Genomic DNA, 14,598 nt, shown 5'->3' with positions numbered 1-14,598 from the left:
GAGAATTTTTATGAGTTTATCTAAGCCAAATTTAGGACTTGTTGGGGAGCGAGATCTCAAATGCCTTGGAGAATAAAAGTTTTACAGCTTGTTTAATAGATTTGAAATTAAGGAGGGGAAGATGGGAGAAAGCAAGCAGGGATTGGATGACAGGATAGTTAACAAGATCATGTGCTCCCTTGAGGGTTAATTCCCCTTTGAGGGGTGTTACTTCTGTTATTTCAAGGGTGTGTTAACTTAGATGCACAAGAACAATGGACAGGGCTGGTTTAAAGCCTTTCACTAAACAAGTTGTAGGCCTGGAGTGTGAGTCCCCACCCTTACCTGCCGAGGTAGGAATGAATGAGTAGATCACCTTGTGAGGTTAGTTTCCATAGAACCTCCTCGCCCCCCTCTTTTTTGGCCCATACAATGAAGCTGCTTTAGGCTCGGTGTGGAAGGTCGTTTTACCCCATTTTGATAGTCCACAGGTGTGAGGAGTGAGATGTGTAAGTCACTTCCTCTGGGAAGGCAGCTCTGGCTCCGTTTCAAGGTGGCTTCATTTACATTATTTTAAACAAGTGTATGTGTCTTTTTTAGAGTTATAAGATTGGTTATTCATAAAGTAATCCAGAAATGAAAAAAAAATATTTTTAATAATACACGGTTTGGACCTGCATCAATCAATATTGTAACCATTAGCCACATGTGGCTGTTAAATTTAAGTGAATTGAAAATAAGTAATATTAAAAAAAAATCACTACTACATATCAAATACTGAGTAGTTGCCACATTTTGCTGACTGTAAACAAAAAATCAGTGAGGTGTCAAAAGGATTCATTCAGGAAAAAAAAAGATTGTAATCTGGTATATGCAGCCTCGATGAGCCACAGACAAGAGTAGAGTAAGAGGGAGAAAGTTCTATTTTAGAGAAGAAGTTAAGCAGGAAGGGTTTTTAGAATCAAATAGCTTTGTTTTAACCACAGAGTTCCTCCTGTGTGGCTTTTTATTACTGACATAGGGTGTGAGAGCTCCTTCCGCAGGTCCTCCCAATTTCTATCTTTTTTTTTTTTTTTTAATTGTTATTCAATTACAGTTGTATGCCTTTTCTCCCCATCCCTCCCAATTTCTATCTTGGTTAAGGTCTCTGTCATAAATTTTGACAGTGTCTAGAGGACAGTGATATTTTACTTCCCCCCAAATGTAGTCAAAGAATGTAGAAAGAAGCATAGGTATTCAGTCTGACCCCCAGTTATATTGAACTGATTTATTCAAGAATCACTTCCTTGGGCCTTTACTTAGAGACTTTTTCATGTAAGGAACCAGATTACCATATATAAAAGAGGTGCTTTGTTTTGAAATTTGTGGGAATAAAGGGAGTTGTTAATTTTTAACTTTGTCACATTATCTCTTGCTTATTATTCCTAGTCTCTACAAATTTAAATAGAGCCACATGGCTCGCTCAGTCTTGAAGCTCTTCTCTAGCTATAGTTTAGGGGAGAGAAAACTCCTTCTCTACTCTCTTAGGTTGTGATTGGAGGCCTGCAAATTAAGTTGTTGAAAGGCAGATTAGCAAATAAAAGGCAGATTAGATTTAATCACATGAGAAGAGAGGCATTAGACTTTGGGGCTTCAAACCCAGAGAAGGGGATGGGAGAGGGGCACTTAGGGAAAACAGATGGTTTTTAGGAAAGATAAATGGGCCTTTAGGAAAATAGATGGGAAATGTCACAATTTAAAAAAAAATTATGTTTCATTGTTTATGATATTACAGTTGTCCCAGTTTTTCCCCTTTGCCCTCTCATACCCAGCCCCACACCCCACTCCCTCAGGCAATCCCCGTACCATTAATCTTGTCCATGATCATTGCACATATGTTCTTTGACTACTCTCTTCCCTAGCTGTACTTTACATCCCCATGACCATTCTGCATCTACCAATTTGTACTTCTTGATCCCTTTACCTTTTTTGCCCATCCCCCACACCCACTAAAATGTTGTTCTCTGTATCTATGATTATGTTTCTGTTATGCTTGTTTATTTTGTTTTTTAGAATCGTTGATAGGTATGTATTTATTGCCCTTTAAATGTTCATATTTTTCATTTTCTTCTTTTTCTTAAAGAAGATCCTTTAACATTTTATATAATACTGGTTTGGTGGTGATGACCTCCTTTAGCTTTTTCTTACCTAGGAAGCTCTTCATCTGTCCTTGAATTTTAAATAATAGCCTCGCTGCATAGAGTAATCTTGTTTGTGCTCCTTGCTTTTCATCACTTTGAATATTTCTTGCCAATCCCTTCTAGGCTACAAAGTTTCTTTTGAGAAATCTGACAGTCTTATGCGAGTTCCCTTGTAGGTAACTAACTGCTTTTTTCTTGCTGCTTTTAAGATTCTCTCTTTGTATTTAATCTTTGAAATTTTGATTATGATGTGACTTAGTGTGGGCCCCTTTGGGTTCATCTTGTTTGGCATTCTCTGCACTTCCATGTCTATTTTCTTCACTAAGTTAGGGAAGTTTTCTGTCATTTCTTCAAATAGGTTTCCAATTTCTTGCTCTCTGTCCTCCTTCTGGCATCCCCATAATGCAAATGTTGTTACACTTGAAGTTGTCCCAGAAGCACCTTACACTACCCTTATTTTTTGGATAGTTTTTTCTTCTTGCCATTCTGATTGGTTGTTTTTTCCTTCCTTGTATTCCAAATTCCTGATTTCATTCTGGCTTCGTTCACTCTACTGTTGATTCCCTGTAAACTGTTCTTTATTTAAATTGGTGTATCCTTCATTTCTGACTATTTTATTTTCTTAATGCTTTTGAGTTCCTCACTAATTTTCTTGAGCATCCTTATAACAAGTGTTTTGAACTCTGCATCTAGTAGATTGATTGTCTCCATTTTGTTTGGATCTCTTTCTGGAGTTTCATTGTGTGCTTTCATTTGGGCCATGTTTCTTTTTTTCCTCATTTTGGTAGCCTCCCTGTATTTGTTTCTATGTATTAGGCAGAGATACTACATCTCCAGGCTTGGTAGAGTGGCCTAATATAGTAGGTGTCCTGTACAGTCCAGTGGCACCTCCCCTATTGCCCAAGCTGGGTACTCAAGGTATGGCCACTGTGTGGATTGTGTACACCCTCTTGTTGTGGTTGAGCATTGCTTGCTGGTAGTATGCCCAAGGTCAGCCACTGGTTGTGTTCTGTCTGAGTTCACACAGTGTAAGCTTCAAAGCAATCTGCAGATGGCTGCTACCTTTGCTGGCATTGGAGGTGCCCAGGCGAGTCCAAGCTGTGAACCAAGACTGGCTGCTCTTAGTGTCAGGCCTGGGGCTACTGAGAAAAAAGTGTGGGACTTGTTGAAGCCAGATTTTGCTTGTTTGAGAGAATTTAGCACAGGCCATCTATATGGAAAAGCCATTGGAAAAACTTGAGTGGGCCTGAAAATTGGGTGGGCCATAGCCTTAGTGAATCACTGAGGTGTGGTAAACTGTGTGCGCCACATCCATTGAGTCTCAGATATGGCACCTGCCTGCTGGCTCTGTGGCTCTGCTATGGTAGCACTTAGAAAGGGAACAATGGTCTTGGCCAGCATTTCTTTCTGGGATAAAACTGTCCCCCAACTTTTGCCCTGAATCCAGACAATTCAGTTATACCCATATGTCTCTGGTGTCTTTTTATCTGTTGCCCCCATGATGGAGCCCAAAGGGAGTCAGTCCAAGTTAAGACTGTGCGTGGGCCCTTTAAGAGGAATTGCCTATGGCTCCAGCAGTTTCTGTCTTCCACAGCCTCAATCCTCATGGTTTTTACAGCCAGAAGTTATGGGGACTTCTCTTCATGGCACTGGAACCCTAGGCTGGGGGCCTGACATGGGCCTGGGATGCCTCACTCCTCAGATATCCATCCTGATTTTTATCTGCCACATGTGGGTGCTGGACCAGCCTGTTCTACCTCTCAGTGCATCCTTCCAATCTCAATGTAGTTTCTTCTTTAATTCCATAGTTGTAAGACTTCTATTCAGCTGGATTTCTGACAGGTATAAATGATGGTTGTTATATAGTTTAGTTGTAATTTGATGTGGTTGTGCAAGGAGGGGAGCCGTGCTTATCTACACCACCACTTTGACTGGAATTCCAATATCACAGTATTGTGACAGTTTTTTTCTTCTTTATGTTAGGTGTGTGCCTGCTTATCTTCATCTCAGGTGGTAAGGGTCAATTTTCCTGGTTGCTTCTGGGGAGATTTATGATGATTAAGTTCTCTAGGAGGCATATAAGTGATTTCAGGAAATTGGATGCCTTTAACTGAATAAAATGGTGAGGCTGCAGTGGAGTATTTCAACAATCACTTCCCTTCTGACCCTGCCCAGTTACAAGGCCTTAGCACCATCTTCGCGGCTCTCTAGGACCTCTCCTGTGAATGCTAGACCATCCAACCATCTGCTTCATCTCTGCTTGAATATCTAAAAAGTATCGTATTTTGTCGTGTATAAAGTGTACTTTCTTGCCCAAATTTTTAAGGGAAAAACAAGGGTGCATATTATACATGGGTAGTACCTGAAATACCTTGTACTTGTTCTTGTGTTGTATAATTATTTGTGCATAAAATTTCTTGTACCATAATTTGTTCAAAAATAAGTGCTAAAATTCCTTTAAAATACAAAAAAACAGGTATCTAAATATAAATAAATAAAAAAATTGAATCAAAAAATTAAAAGCTTTTTTCCTGACAGTTTGGGTCAAAAATATGGGTGCACATTATACATGACAAAATACGGTATATGTCTTGAGCTGAACATCCTGATGTGTCCTGAAAACAAAGGGAAGAAAGCATTTCTAGGAAAGAATATTCAACTTTCTCAGTGTTGCTGATAGTTTGCCTAAGATGAGGACTTAGAAATGATCATCAATACAGAAGAAACCACTTAACTGTCCACATATTAAAAGGGTGGATATTAGGGTCTGTGAATTGTATTTTAATTTAAAAAATTGGTCACCGAAGAGAAAATAGGCAGGAAAATTTCAGATATTCCATGTAGCAACATTTTCACTGATATGTCCCCTAGATTAAGACATATAAAGGAAAGAATAAACAAATGGGACTATATCAAATTAAAAAGGTTCTGTATAGCTAAAGAAAACCAGCAAAATGAAAAGGGAACCAACCATATGGGAAAATATATTTGCCAATGATACCTTGGACAAGGGTTTGATCTGCAAAATACATAAAGAACTCACACAACTCCACACCAGGAAGACAAACAATCCAGCTAAAAATGGGCAAAGTACCTGAACAGACAATTCTCCAAGGAGGACATATGGAGGGCCCAGAGACACATGAAAGGATGTTCACCATCACTAGCCATCAGAGAGATGCCAATTAAAACCACAATGAGATACCACTTCACAGTGGTCAGAACAGCCATCACAAACAAATCAACACACAACAAGTACTGGAGAGGATGTGGAGAAAAGGGAACCCTAGTGCACTGTTGGTGGGAATTCAGACTGGTGAGGCCACTGTGGAAAACAATATGGAATTTCCTCAGAAACTAAAAATGGAACTCCTTCTTGACCAGGCAATTCCACTACTGAGATTTTACCCTAAGAACACTAAAACACCAATCCAAAAGAACCTATGTACCCCAATGTTCATCGCAGCACAATTTACAATAGCCAAGTGCTGGAAAGAAACTAAGTGCCCATTAGTAAATGAGTGGATCAAAAAACTGGTACATTTACACAATGGAATACTATGCAGCAGAACAAAGAAGGAGCTCCTACCCTTTTTGACAGCATGGATGGAACTGGACAGTATTCTGCTAAGTGAAATAAGCCAGGTGGTGAAAGACAAATATCATATGATCTCACCTTTAAGTGGAACCTAATCAACAAAGCAAACAAGTGAGCAAAATAGAACCAGAGATGTGGACTGACAGTGACCAGAGGGGAGGTGAAGGGGAATAATGGGGGAAAGAAGGGGAAGGGGCAAGTCAAGGAACACATATAAAGGATCCATGGACAAAGACAATGGGGAGAGGGAGGATTGAGTGTGGGAGGTGGGGGGTGGATAGGGCAGAGGAGAGTAATGGGGTAAAAAAGGGGACAACTGTCATTGAACAATTCTTTAAAAAAATAAAAAAAAATTGGTCATCAGATATGTCACTTTGGCTGTCACCTTATTTAGTTTAGAGTAGTTTTGATATGAGGATGGGGTGAGATGACAACTGGAGTGGAGTGGGTTTAAGAAGGAATGGGAGGGAGAGGACATGGAGGCCAATGGACAGGAAAGAATGACTCAAGGGGATGGTGAAAATTTGGAATTTATATACCATATTAATAAGAGAAGGGACATGGGAATAGGTTGAAATGTTACAGAAATTTTATAATCAGTAGAGAAGGAAAATTGATACCTGGGACAAAAAAGCGAGGGTGGTGGACATTACTGGAAAGATGTCCTCCCTTGAGTAAGAAAGAGAGAATGAGAAGTGCTACATGAGCAGAGGGTCAAGCTAAGGTAGAAGCAGAGGAAGTCCTAGTGTAGTTGGCCTCTCATAAATGGAGGGAATGGGATGGAAAAAATAAATGAATGAAAGATGGAAAAGGTTTGAAAGAAGACAGGGTCTGTATTTACAATTCCAAGGTGGGAGCACACATGGCTGAGGTAGCAGGGAGGGAAAGATTACTAGAAGAGAAAAGGTTATGGGATTGTGGAGACCAAGGACAAATATCAGTATGGATTTTTGAAATTCCCTTCAGTCACCAAAATCTAAACTTCAAAATTGTATATGACAGTGTAAGTCCATTGATGCCTGGTGGAAAACATTTCACACTAGGAAGCTCAATTGAATTTGGATCTGTAGGACTTATTTAAAAAGTGAAATGCAATAAACTATTGGATAATGAAGATCCCAAGAGGGTGGTGTGGTTTTTTAACTGAAAGTATTCCTTCCTGGGCATCTCACAGACATCTAAAACCTACTGCATTGGAGCTGAGCCCTTGACCTTTCGACATCCTGCTTGTCATCACCTAGGCCCATCCCCGTGTCCAAGCATGTCTCACCTGGTTTTCTGCAATAGCCTTCTGACTGGCTCTTGCTTCCAGAGTTGCCACACAGTAGCTAGAGTGGTGTTTTTACTAAAACCAAAATTAGTGTCATGCAACTTTACTGCTTAAAAGGCCTCAGTGGCTTCTTGATGACTGTACAAACCTCCTATGACCGGTCTCTTCCTCTCTGTCTGACCAATCTTTTCCTCGGTACCACCGTAACTCTGCCCCAGTGTTGTGGGGGCCTAGAGTGCCAGATGCAGATTGCTCCCTGGCCTGAAGACTTCAGTGGTCTGACTCCAGCTGTACATTGCTGAGCATTTTGGGGATGTGACTGGAGTGTCAACCCTGGATGCTTCAGGGTGGATCTGTCAAATCAGAGGCAATGTGAAAATCCATTAATCAATTCAGGACATTTAAAATGCGAGAGTTAATTTATGGGAGTTAAAATTCAGATTTGCAGTTATTCCCTAATGATATTTAATACTATCCTTTCATTTCATTCATTCATAAGTTTATAGCAATCACCTGACATGACTTGTGAACCCTAACTTCTTGTCAGGATTATAACCTCTTGGCATTAGCCTCAGTAAATTGTTGGACCTATGGGTTTGCACAGCATGTCCATTTGGACTGAGAGACAGTGTGCAAGTCCCCACTTCCTAGTGTTACCCCTGGAAAAAACATGTAAGAGGAAGGCCCAGGCTCCCAGCAGCATGTGCAATAGTTGCACTGTGGGCAGGTGTCTGCTGAGAACTTCAGAATCCACCTGTAGACTCCTTTTTTTTAACTATGTGCAGTTTTCACTGTATTATGCACTCCATTTAAAATGGACTCTCAGATTAAGAGCATGGTAAAAGTAAAATATAGAGGAAAATGGCATTTTAAATGCAGGTTACCATTCTTATAGTAGATAGACCAGCATCTCTAGAAGAAAACTGTTCGAACTTGTCAAAAAGTAAAAATAGTTCACACTAGTTACAAAGCAATAAGAAGAGGGGGAAAGTGACATAGGTAGACCACCAAAAACAGACAGCTGAAAAGGGGAAAAGAATCTCATTAATTCCAAGACCCTAGATCCTGTTTGAAAGGACTCTTCCAGCTGGCCAAGAGATGTCATCAGGCCAGATGACAAAGTAAGAGGTTCAGTTTGTTGGGAAGCATTTGGATTCCTCTTTCATGTAAGGATCTGTAGTCTTTATTTAGGTCTAGGACACAGAAAGTGATAAAAGCCCACTTAGGACAAGCTGATGCTGTGGAAGCAAGGAAACAGCAGCAAGGTGGGAAGCTGATTTTTGTTATAAAGACATTAGATGGGATTTGGGGGTGTGTGTGTATAAAATGCTAATCCAATGAGAGCAACACCTGTGCCCAGAGGGCTGTTCCCCATAGGAGGATGAATGTTTACTTGCAGGCAGTTACTTTTAGTGAGTCGTCTAACCCAGTACAGTGTATTAACTAGAGATTGATTACTTTGAGGTTAATTTGGTGTTGAGGTATTGTGTTTTCTGTATTTCGTAATTATTGGTATATATTATTTGTTTCATCTTAGAGTAATACTTTGTTCCATTATGATGTTAGAAGTCTAAAAAGTTTGGGTTTTTTGGAAGAATGTGCATCAGCAGGGTGGTGTGTGTCAGTTATACCTTTCTAATGATTTGATTCATAACTCATGAGTTACTATTGCCCTGCTGTCCATCTGAGAAAGATTGTTGTGTTGAGATGGAGATGGGGTCCAGGCTGTTGGCGGTGGTGAACAAAGGATTGGACTGACCACACAGGTATTGTAAGGCAAAGCAAGCGGGAAATTTATTAAGGAAAGTACACTTCCTAAGAAATGGGAGCAGGCAATCTCTGGCCAGGGAATGGCTCTGTTCTACTGAAAGGTTAAAGGCTTTTCTTTTTTTAAAATATGTTTTCTTTTTTTAAAATATGTTTTGTTGATTTTGCTATTACAGTTGTCCCATTTTTTTCCCTCCACTTTATTCCCCTCTGCCCTGCACACCACCTCCCACCAGCATTCCCCCACCTTAGTTCATGTCCATGGGTCAAACGTGAGTTTTTTGGCTCCTCCATTTCCCATACTATTCTTTACCTCCCCCTAGGTAGGTCTATTTTGTACCTACCATTTCTGCTTCTTATTCCCTGTACCTTTCCCCTTTTCTCCTTCCTCCCCACTGATAACCCTCCATGTGATCTCAATTTCTGTGATTCTGTTCCTGTTCTAGTTGTTGTTTTAGGTTTGGTTGTTGTAGGTTGTGAGTTTGTTGTCATTTTACTGTTCATAGTTTTTATCTTCTTTTTCCTAGACAAATCCCTTTACCATTTCATATGATAAGGTCTTGGTGATAATGAACTCCTTTAACTTGACCTTATCTGAGAAGCACTTTATCTTCCCTTTCATTCTAAATGATAGCTTTGCTAGATAGAGTCATCTTGGATGTAGGTCCTTGTGTTTCATGACTTGAATACTTCTTTGCAGCCCCTTCTTTCCTGCAAGGTTTCTTTTGAGAAATCAGCTGATAGTCTTCTGGGAACTCCTTTGTAGGTAACTGTCTCCTTTTCTCTGGCTGCTTTTAAGATTGGCTCCTTATCTTTAATCTTGGCTAATGGAATTATGATGTGCCTTGGTGTGTGCTTCCCTTGGGTCCAGCTTCTTTGGGACTCTCTGAGCTTCCTGGACTCCCTGGAAGTCTATTTCCTTTGCCAGATTAGGGAAATTCTCCTTCATTATGTTTTCAAATAAGTTTTCAATTTCTTGTTCTTCCTATTCTCCTTCTGCCACCCCTATGATTTGGATGTTGGAACATTTAAAGTTGTCCTGAAGGTTCGTAAGCCTCTCCTCATTTTTTTTTCAATTCTTGTTTCTTCATTCTGTTTTGGTTGAATGTTTATCTCTTCTTTCTTCTCCAAACTGTTGATTTAAGTTCTGGTTTCCTTCCATCACTGTTGGTTCCCTGTACATTTTCCTTTATTTCACTTTGCATAGTCTGTACTTTTTCCTCTGTTTTGGGATCATACTCAACTGTTTCTGTCAGCATCCAGATTACCAGTGTTTTGAACTGTGCATCTGATAGGTTGGCTATCTCTTCATTGCTTAGTTGTATTTTTTCTGAAGCTTTGATGTGTTCTTTCGTTTGGGACACTTTTTTTTTCTCTGTGGGCCTGTTTTGTTGTAAGGGGTGGAGCCTTATGTATTTGCCAGGGAAGGGGTGACCCACGTCACAATCCCACTTGCTCAGCTCTCTGCTGGCTTTCAGTCACTCCTGCTGCTACCCACAAGCAAATTGGGCCCTTCTGGTGCTGATTCCCAGGTGGGTGATTTTGTGTACCTTCTAGGACCTTGTGGGTCTCTCCAGTGAACTCTCCTGTGAGGCTGGGAATTTTTCTCGCCACTGCAACCTTCACAGGTGTTTTCTTTTTCTTTTCTTTTTTTTTTTTGCTTGTTTTTTTTTTTATTGTTATTTAATTACAGTTGTATGCCTTTTCTCCCCATCCCTTCACCCCACCCCAGGTGAACCCACTTCCCTCCCCCCTCTCCACCCTCCCCATTGGATTTGTTCATGTGTCCTTTATAGTAGTTCCTGTAATCACCTCTACCCACTGTCCCCGCCCCCACCCCCCACCCCCGCCCTTGCTATTGTTACATTGTTCTTAACTTCAATGTCTCTGGTTATATTTTGTTTGCTTTTTCCTTCTATTGCTTATGTTCCAGTTAAAGGTGAGATCATATGGTATTTGTCCCTCACTTCCTGGATTATTTCACTTAGCATAATGCTCTCCAGTTTCATCCATGCTGTTGCAAAGGGTATAAGCTCCTTCTTTCTCTCTGCTGCGTAGAATTCCATTGTGTAAATATACCATAGTTTTTGGATCCACTCGTTTGCTGATGGGCACTTCGGTTGCTTCCAGTACTTGGCTATTGTAAATTGTGCTGCTATGAACATTGGGGTGCACAGATTCTTTTGGATTGGTGTTTCAGTGTTCTTAGGGTATAATCCCAGCAGTGGAATTACTGGGTCAAAGGGCAGTTCCATTTTTAGTTTTCTGAGGAAATTCCATATTGTTTTCCACAGTGGCCTCACCAGTCTGCATTCACACCAACAGTGCACGAGGGTTCCCTTTTCTCCACATCCTCTCCAACATTGGTTTGTGGATTTGTTTATGTTGGCCATTCTGACTGGTGTGAGATGATACCTCATTGTGGTTTTAATTTGCATCTCTCTGATGGCTAGCGATGCTGAGCATCTTTTCATATGTCTCTGGGCCCTCTGTATGTCTTCCTTGGAGAAGTGTCTGTTCAAGTCCTTTGCCCATTTTTTAATTGGGTTGTTTGTCTTCCTGGAGTGGAGTCGTGTGAGTTCTTTATATATTTTGGAGATCAGGCCCTTGTCTGAGGTATCATTGGCAAATATGTTTTCCCATATTGTTGGTTCTCTTTGTAATTTGGTGCTGTTTTCTTTAGCCATGCAGAAGCTTTTTATTTTGATGAGGTCCCATTTGTTTATTCTTTCCTTTATGTCCCTTGCTTTAGGGGACATGTCTGTGAGGATGTTGCTGCGTGGAATGTCTGAGATTTTCCTGCCAATGTTTTCCTCAAGGACTTTTATGGTGTTACAGCTTATATTTAAGTCTTTTATCCATCTTGAGTTTATCGTCGTGTATGGCGTAAGTTGGTGATCGAGTTTCATTTTTTTGCACGTAGCTGTCCAGATCTCCCAACACCATCTGTTGAAGAGGCTGTTTTTGCTCCATTTTATGCTCCTGCCTCCTTTGTCAAATATTAATTGATCGTATAGATTTGAGTTTATTTCTGGGCTCTCTATTCTGTTCCATTGGTCTATGTGCCTGTTTTTATGCCAGTACCAGGCTGTTTTGATTACCGTGGCCTTGTAATACAGTTTGATATCAGGTATTGTGATACCTCCTGCTTTGTCCTTCTTTCTCAAAATTGCTGCTGCTATTCGAGGTCGTTTATGGTTCCATATGAATTTCTGCAATGTTTGTTCTATATCTGTGAAATATGTCATGGGTACTCTAATAGGGATTGCATTGAATCTATAAATTGCTTTGGGTAGTATGGCCATTTTGATGATGTTAATTCTTCCAATCCATGAACATGGTACATGCTTCCATTTGTTTGTATCTTCCTTAATTTCTTTCTTCAGTGTTGTGTAGTTTTCTGAGTACAGGTCTTTTACCTCCTTGGTTAGGTTTATTCCTAGGTACTTTATTTTTCTTGTTGCTATATCGAATGGGATTTTTTTCCTGATTTCTGTTTCTGCAGTTTCGTTGTTGGTGTACAGGAATGCCTTTGATTTCTGGGTATTGACTCTGTATCCACCTATTTTGCCAAATTCATTTATTAGGTCGAGTAGTTTTTGAGTGGAGTCTATAGGGTTTTCCATGTACACTATCATGTCATCTGCAAACAGTGACAGTTTCATTTCCTCCTTTCCAATTTGGATGCCTTTTATTGCTTTTTATTGTCTGATTGCTGTGGCTAGGACTTCCAATACTATGTTGAATAGGAGTGGTGAGAGAGGGCATCCTTGTCTTGTTCCTCATCTTAGTGGGAAAGCTCTAAGTTTTGGTCCATTGAATGTGATGTTGGCTGTAGGTCTCTCATATATGGCCTTAATTATGTTGAGGACTGCTCCCTTTATTCCCACTTTGCTGAGTGTTTTTATCAGAAATGGGTGCTGTATCTTATCGAACGCTTTTTCCGCATCTATTGATATGATCATGTGATTTTTGTCTTTGCTGTTGTTGATGTGATGTATTACGTTTATTGATTTGCGAATATTGTACCATCCTTGCATCCCTGGGATGAATCCCACTTGGTCATGGTGGATGATCTTTTTAATATATTGCTGGATGCGGTTTGCTAATATTTTGTTGAGAATTTTAGCGTCTATGTTCATTAGCGATATTGGCCTGAAGTTTTCTTTCTTCGTTGTGTCTTTATCTGGTTTTGGGATTAGGATGATGTTGGCTTCATAAAAAGAGTTTGGGAGTCTTCCATCAGTTTGGATTTTTTCGAATAGTCTGTGAAGGATAGGGGTTAGTTCTTCCTTAAATGCTTTGTAGAAATCTCCCTTCACAGGTGTTTTCAGTCAGAGGTTTGAGGCTTTATTTCCCCATCCTGGAACCCTTGGTTGCACTGTCTGTCTGGCTTCCCAGTTGTTATTCCCAGTGTATTCGCATGTGGGAGTGCCTGGTCCACCAGCTGCTGCCTGCCACAAGTCCTCTCTGCCTGACTTCCTGGCTTTGCCTCTCCTACAGGTCGGATGAATGTTTCTTCTTTAACTCCTTGGTTGTCAGATTTTCTGACAGTTCTGGTTGTTTTTTTACTTTTAAATTTGTTGTTGTCCTTCTTTTGGTTGTGTGAGGAGGCACAGTACCTACCTACTCCTCTATCTTGGCCAGAAGGTGGATAATTGCTTTTGAACAGCTACTCCATCATAGCAAGAGAGATACCTCTTCATAGATTACTTTGATTTTTTAAAATTAAAACTATGTTAGTTGACGTTTTATATTTTAAACCTATTCACAAGCTGTTAATTTCTTACCCCAATAAAATCTTTTAAAGGACTTTTTGTAACTTCCCTACTTAAACATTTTAAACTTCATTTATTAATTTAATACTCAAGTTTCATTTTAAGCTCTTTAACTGATTAAATATTGGTTTGATTTTCTTAATAATTTTTATACTTAATTTTAAACCTAGAATTTATGTTCTCCCATTAAATAAGTGATTATGTCTTAAACTATTTTAAAATTTACCTTTTTAACTGATTGAAATAGCATTATAAACAGTGATAGAAAGCTTGGACCTACAAATTCAGAGAAATTTCTCTTGTCCCTACCTACCTGGCTAAGCCTTTTTTGGTGATACCCATGTCATAAACTCCAAGATTACCCCCAAAATATCAAAAACAATAATAGGGGGTGGTGATCATGTAGTCTGTCCCTGATCTTGAGTCATATGCTTTCCAAGCTGGACAAGTTTAACTCCAACTCATCTTTTCCTGTTTCATGAGTTTTGACTAATTTTCATATTCTTCTTATTTACTAATTTGATATTTAATGGATATCTAATTGGAGTTTATGTATTCAGAGTTGTGTCTGCCTCTGTGATAAGAGTTCCAAGGCTTTTTTTTTTTATCACTGCAATATGGACTCTTCATTGGAAGCTGTTTATTGCAGGGAAGTTAAAAGTGGACTCATTCTTTTTTAATGTTAACAATATATCTTATTGAACCCAATATATACAAAATATTTTTATTTAATGTGTAATCAATATAAAGTTGACTAATGAGGTATTTTACATTTTTTTCAAAGACTTAGATCTCCATTCTTTTTACTATTTTTTTATTTTTAAGATTTTATTTGTTTATTTTTGGAGAGAGAGGAAAGGAAGGAGAAAGACAGGGAGTGAAACATCTGTGTGTGGTTGCCTCTTGCACACCCCCTACTGGGGACCTGGCCCACAACCCAGGCATGTGCCCTGACTGGGAATCGAAATGGTGACACTGCGGTTCACAGGCTGGCACTCAAGCCACTGAGCCACACCAGCCAGGACT

At 39.7% G+C, this 14,598-nt stretch overlaps 1 protein-coding gene across 7 annotated transcripts in view; it reads left to right on the top strand.

Moving 5' to 3' along the window:
- The window catches only part of LOC112317785 (broad substrate specificity ATP-binding cassette transporter ABCG2), a 131,018-nt gene that overhangs the window by 79,274 nt on the left and 37,146 nt on the right, over positions 1 to 14,598 (top strand). The window contains exon 1 of one of the 7 annotated variants that reach the window (XM_053923261.2): positions 10,307 to 10,326. The exons of the other annotated variants lie outside the window; for them this stretch is intronic. The gene's annotated coding sequence lies outside the window, so the exon portion shown is untranslated. Of the gene's footprint in view, positions 1 to 10,306; positions 10,327 to 14,598 lie in introns of those variants that run through there. 7 annotated transcript variants of the gene reach the window in all.

The sequence above is a fragment of the Desmodus rotundus genome, chromosome 4, assembly GCF_022682495.2.
Source record: "Desmodus rotundus isolate HL8 chromosome 4, HLdesRot8A.1, whole genome shotgun sequence".
NCBI lineage: Eukaryota > Metazoa > Chordata > Mammalia > Chiroptera > Phyllostomidae > Desmodus > Desmodus rotundus.
Note: the sequence above shows the minus strand (reverse complement) of the source record. Positions and strands in the feature narration are given on the sequence as shown.